Genomic DNA, 6,404 nt, shown 5'->3' on the forward strand with positions numbered 1-6,404 from the left:
ACCTGGAAAACCTGAACACAGGAATGCCATCTCCACTCCTCTTTGTGACTGGCTCTCCTGTTCAGTTATGATATGACAGCTTTTCACTTTTGTGTCACTTTTAGAATTTAATGTTCAGCTTTGTTTGCATATTAAAGCAAGGAGTAGGACGTGACGTACACGCTCATGCTCTCAGTGGGTTGTGAAGAGGAATTACATATGTAGGGCCATGTTGCTGGCATGTGGCATAAGTTTCCGGGTCCATGATGACTGGACCATGGAGGCTGGCTCTGTAGAAGGCTGAGGCCCTAAGGCATGCTGGGAGAGTGGGTCACGTGGCTGCTGGTTGCTGCCTTAAGGCATGCTGGGAGGGTGTCACATGGCAGTGATGGCTGTCGCCCTAAGGCATGCTGGGAGGGTGCGTCACATGGCTGCTGGGTGCTGAGTGTGAGCTGTGGATTGCTGGGCTGTGACCTCTCTGGGGAGTGTCTGCGGGACCCAGAGGGTGGCACTGCTTTGGGAAGACAAAGGTTTTATTGCTTTTCTCAGATCTGAGGACGCACAGAGACCCGGAAACACAAACCATAAAGCTGGTGTGTGTGCTGCCACCTGCCAGCCAGAGAAACGGGTCCACTCCTTGCTGGGGTGTGAGCTTTCACCCTGAGTCCCCACACCACTGTGTGCTCCTGGGTCTGCACCCTGTGAACCAGGCTCTCTCTTCCAGGAAACCAGGAGGCTGCGAGGCGGGCGAGGAAGCCCTAATGCGCCAGGTGGTGGCTCAGACGCTCGGCTCAGCGGCCCCTCTGTCGTTACCAGCCTCATCCTCCCCAGAGCGGAACTGTATGGACAGCAGCAGCCAGACACCACTGGCCACTGTGGCAATTGTGTCGGCAGAGCAAACAACTACCAAAACTTGTGGACGGGCATTCAGGGCGATCCCATGACCCTAAGGACAGTCTCATAGCCGGGACTCCTAACCCTGCAGTATGGGATGGTCTGAAGACACAGACCATGTTGTCGGCCACACTCCCCTGGGCACCGCCCTCCCCTGGGCCCCATCCTGTCCTGGGCACTGTCCTCCCTGGGCACCGTCCTGTCCTGGGCACCGTCCTCCCCTGGGCACTGTCCTCGCCTGGGCACCGCCCTCCCCTGGGCACCGTCCTCCCCTGGGCACCGTCCTCCCCTGGGCACTGTCCTCCCCTGGACACTGTCCTCCCCTGGGCACCGTCCTCCCCTGGGCACTGTCCTGTCCTGGGCACTGTCCTCCCCCGGGCACTGTCCTCCTAGGGCCCCATCCTATCCTGGGCACCGTCCTCCATGGGCACCGTCCTGTCCTGGGCACTGTCCTCCCCTGGCAGCGCCCTCCCTGGGCCCCATCCTGTCCTGGCACGGTCCTCCCCTGGGCACCGTCTGTCCCCCTGGGCAACCACCGTCCTCCCCGGGGCAACCGTCCTGTCCTGGGTACCTGTCCTGTCCTGGGCACCGTCCTCCCCTGGCACCCGCCCTCCCCTGGGTCCCCATCCCTGTCCTGGGAACCACCCGCCTCCCCAGGGCCCCCATCTGTCCTGGGCACCATCCTCCCCTGGGCACCGTCCTGTCCTGGGCACTGTCCTCCCCTGGGCACTGTCCTCCTAGGGCCCCATCCTATCCTGGGCACCGTCCTCCATGGGCACCGTCCTGTCCTGGGCACTGTCCTCCCCTGGGCAGCGCCCTCCCCTGGGCCCCATCCTGTCCTGGGCACTGTCCTCCCCTGGGCACCGTCCTGTCCTGGGCACCTGTCCTGTCCTGGGCACCGTCCTCCCCTGGGCACCGCCCTCCCCTGGGCCCCATCCTGTCCTGGGCACCATCCTCCCCTGGGCACCGTCCTGTCCTGGGCACTGTCCTCCCCTGGGCACCGTCCTGTCCTGGGCACTGTCCTCCCCTGGGCACTGTCCTCCCCTGGGCACCATCCTCCCCTGGGCACCATCCTCCCCTGGGCCCCATCCTGTCCTGGGCACCATCCTCCATGGGCACCGTCCTGTCCTGGGCATCGTCCACCCCCGGGCACCGTCCTCCTAGGGCCCCATCCTGTCCTGGGCACCATCCTCCATGGGCACTGTCCTGTCCTGGGCATCGTCCACCCCCGGGCACCGTCCTCCTAGGGCACCATCCTGTCCTGGGCACCATCCTCCATGGGCACCGTCCTCCCCTGGGCCCCGTCCTTCCCTGGGCCCTGTCCTGTCCTGGGCACCGCCCTCCCCTGGGCACCATCCTCCCCTGGGCACCTTCCTCCATGGGCACCGTCCTCCCCTGGGCACTGTCCTCTTCTGGGTACCGTCCTCTCCTGGACACCGTCCTCCCCTGGGCCCTGTCCTGTTCTGAGCACCGTCCTCCCCCGGGCCCCATCCTCCTCTGGGCACCGTCCTCCCCTGGGCACCGTCCTCCCCCGGGCACCGTCCTCCCCCGGGCACGGTCCTCCCCTGGGCACTGTCCTCCCCTGGGCACCTTCCTCCATGGGCACCGTCCTCCCCTTGGCACTGTCCTCTCCTGGGCACCGTCCTTTCCTGGACACCGTCCTCCCCTGGGCACCGTCCTCCCCTGGGCACCGTCCTCCCCCGACACTGTCCTCCCCTGGGCACCGTCCTCCCCTGAGCACTGTCCTCTCCTGGACTCCGTCCTCCCCTGGGCACCGTCCTCCCCTGGGCACCGTCCTCTCCTGGACACCGTCCTCCCCTGGGCACCGTCCTCCCCTGAGCACCGTCCTCTCCTGGGCACCGTCCTCCCCCGGGCACCGTCCTCCTCTGGGCACTGTCCTCTAACTGTGTTTTACCTGTGATGTAAAATAGCATAGACATTTATATAAATCAATTAACAGATATATGTTAACAATTTCTAAGCCTATAGAATTATATGTGTGGTTTCCAGATCCAAGAAAATGACACAATGTAAACTCAGTGTGATGGGACCCTGTGTTGCATCTTCAGGGATTCCACAGTGTGGGAAATGAAATTTAGTGAGTCAGTTCAGCTTATGGGAGGACCAGGTCTGCTTACCATGTGACAGAAATTATATAATGATCTTCCCAAAGTGTTCTAATGGCCCCCTGTTCCCAGATGGTAAACTATCCTATCTAATGTCATGCACATACGGAATGAGGAATTCAGTAAAAAGTGCCTTTTCTAAACATCTCTCTAAAAGTTATCCGGGCCAGGGTTCGGCCGGTCTTTCTCACGAAACTTGGAAATGTCTTTTGAGTGAAGCGTCTGTTTTCTTCTAAAGCATCCTGTTAGTTGTTTTATTCTAACGCGTTGTTACCTCTCAGAGGCGAGGCCTGACATGCAGGTGCAGCTGGCCAACGTCCCGGACCCGTGTCCGCACAGGCCCACCCGCTCTCACACCCAGCGCCTGTGCTCTCTCCGTGCTCCCGCTGCTGGAGGCCAGACGTGTTTTTCTTTTTAATCTGATCAGAGACTAGCTCACAAGTCAGTAAGTTTTGTGGTTAAACTTCTTGACTAACATTTATTAGACAGAAGTTATGAAGTTCACTATTTACTAGCCATTTCTATCTTTTCCCTGAGCATAGACTATTATCTATCTATAGCTATCTATCTATCTATCTATCTATCTATCTATCTCTATTTAACTATCATCTATCATCTATTATTTATCTATCATCTATCTATCTATCATCTATCTATCTATCTATCATCTATTTCTCTATATCTATCATCTATCTATAGCTATCTATCTATCTATCTATCATCTATCTATCTCTATCTATCTATCTATCTATCTATCTATCTATCTATCTAAATCTGTCATCTATCTATATCTATCAGCTCCCAGCTGCACCTGTCCGGGTGTTCTCTGTATGGCGTATGACAGTCTCCATTTCACCTACAGCTCCGCTTTTTCTGTCACCCGTAAAGCCATCAGGGAGAAACTGCTGCATGGAGAGGAGACACTAGGAGGGGAGCATCAGCCAGTCCGGACCCGGGTTCCAGCTCCAGCACGAAGGAGCCATATGAACGGAGTACAAGAGCAGCATCCTAGCGCCCATTCTCTCCGCTGCAGATATGGCAGGACTGATTTTCTGTTCCTCTCCTTAAGTGTGTCGTCACTCCAGGTTCTATCCAGTGGGGTAGATGGGATGGTCCCTCTGACGCAGCACCTACATCTCAACATCATTATTTCTCTCTCCCTGTCCCCTGAGATGCCCGGCCAGCGGAGGGCCGGGAAGGCTCTCCTCCCGTGTTCCCAGAACACTCGGGGCGTGCTGCGCTCCAAACTGTGTGTGCGACGGGAAATACTCCAAAACGGTGTTCACTTATGCCCCCAGGTCTGCCCCCTGGAAACACAGGGCTGGACCGTTTTCCCGGGCGCACGGGAGAAGGATGAGTGTTCTGACAAAGGTCGTCTTTTAAGGAACAAAAGTCCCTCCTGGACTTTGCACGCGTGAAACCGCTGTCACAAGTTTCACTTCTACTTTTGTCCAGCAGAGGGCAGTAGCGCCTTAAGTAAAACCCGGCCTGTGGGGTGGGCTAGCTCTGCACACTCATAAGGAAGCAGAGGTCACAGAAACAGGAGAGGACATCACACCGCTGTTCAGACCTTCAGCACCCTGCAAAACTCAACGTCTAAGGAGTGCTGTCTTTCAGAAAGTCTCTTCAGGTCTTCCGTCTGCAGCTGCTCTGGGAAGCAGAGGCGAGGTGAAGCTGGAAAAGGCCCCTCCGAGGCCAGCACTGGCTACACGTCCTGCAGGATGTGTAAAAGCCATCGCCAGAGGAATAGAGATCCTTCTCGCTCTCCCTCTCCAGACCCGCCCTGCCTCCCAGACACGTCGGTGGCCTGCTAACCGCCGGTGACAGAGACAGGCCGCGGTGCGGCTGACACCGGAGGAGAGGAGCGGGGACAAGCCGGCACTCCCAGTCTAACTCGAGAGAATTCATGTTCACAATTTCTTTTTGGCGTTGAAGGCCCGATTTGTAATCATAACATCCTCCTTCCCAAATAGTATGCGTCTTTTCCCAAAGGAGCAACCAGCATTCTCCTTTTCTTTTGAAATCTGACTTGAACAAATGCTTACTCACTATTTGTTGAAGTGTCCTTTGTTTTTCTTTGGCTTTTTAAATCCCTTTCCTGCCTTTTCAATTACGTAACATTGGGCTATCTTCGATGTGAATAACTGTAACTTTTAACTTTGGTAGCTTTATAATTTCTTAGCTGATTGACATGAACAGCTCATGTAAAAGAAAAGAGGATTTCCTAGTATGAGTAGTGTGATCATATTACACTCACACAAATCACTGTTCTCTCTTTATCCAGTTAGAGCGCATTGATTTGCCCTTCACCCCAATTGTAAGGTGTCCCCTTACCTAAGAGCTTTAGGAAACTCGGAGAACCATCTAGAGAGTTTGGTAATTCCCTCACCTTCGATGGAATAAAGTGATTATTAAAAGTTCAGATCTAAAAAGCACAAGAGTGGGAAGGACAGAAACGGGTGGATTTTTAAACTCTAATTCAGGGATGGTGTTCACAGACGGGGCTGGAATGTTCTGTTCTCACCATCCCCAGGCGCCCACTTCTCCGCGGTCCACTCCTGTGTCCCATGTGGTCCTGGGTCCGGGAGGGGTCGGGGAGGGGGCGCCAGGAAGAGGGGGCGTCAGGAGCCCCCCTCAGGCTTCCCCGTGGAGAACGGAGTCCACGTGTGAACATGCAGCGACAGACCAGGTTTCTCCCCGCACCCCGGTCCTCGGAGGAGAACCCGCTGGTGCCGGGGTCTCTCTCTGTCCGACGGCAGGTACCTACCTGTCAGCCTCATCCACCTGCACGTGCTTCGTGTGTGTGTGCCTTTGGGATCTCAGGTTTTCTGTTGTTTCCGTTAGCTTTGGTTTGTCAGGAAAATAGACGTGTGGCCGTGTGTCCACTGCCGTAAAGACGGAGGAGGGGCAGGTGGAAGAGGAGGATTATCCCGGTGTGTCTGTGGCAGAGTGTGAAGTTCAGAATCGGTGCCTGAACCCACCTGCAGGCACCTGAAGGGGGCGCTGGGGAGCACACGGGGAATGTGGGCAGAGCTCTCACAGATGTGGGCGGAGCAGGGTTAGGTGGCTGGAATGCCTGCTCAAACCATTTTTAAAGTAAATTTGCATTGTTTCCAGGAGTGAATTCTTTTTAAAAACATTTTTTAAATAATATGCTTTTATTGACTTTTAGAGAGAGAAGAAGGAAGAGCGATAGAGCAATAGAAAGATCAATGAGAGAGAAACATCATCAATTGACTGCCTCCTGCACACCTCCTATTGGGATCGAACCCGCAACCTGGACGTGTGCCCAGACCAGGAACCTCTTGGTTCATGATCGAGGCTCAACCCCTCAGCCACACTGGCCGGGCCTGGGAGTGAACTCTTTGTTAACTTCTCCAGCTGGGCGTGGGGGCCCATCCCAGC

The sequence above is a fragment of the Pipistrellus kuhlii genome, unplaced genomic scaffold, assembly GCF_014108245.1.
Source record: "Pipistrellus kuhlii isolate mPipKuh1 unplaced genomic scaffold, mPipKuh1.p scaffold_m20_p_21, whole genome shotgun sequence".
NCBI classification, from domain to species: domain Eukaryota; kingdom Metazoa; phylum Chordata; class Mammalia; order Chiroptera; family Vespertilionidae; genus Pipistrellus; species Pipistrellus kuhlii.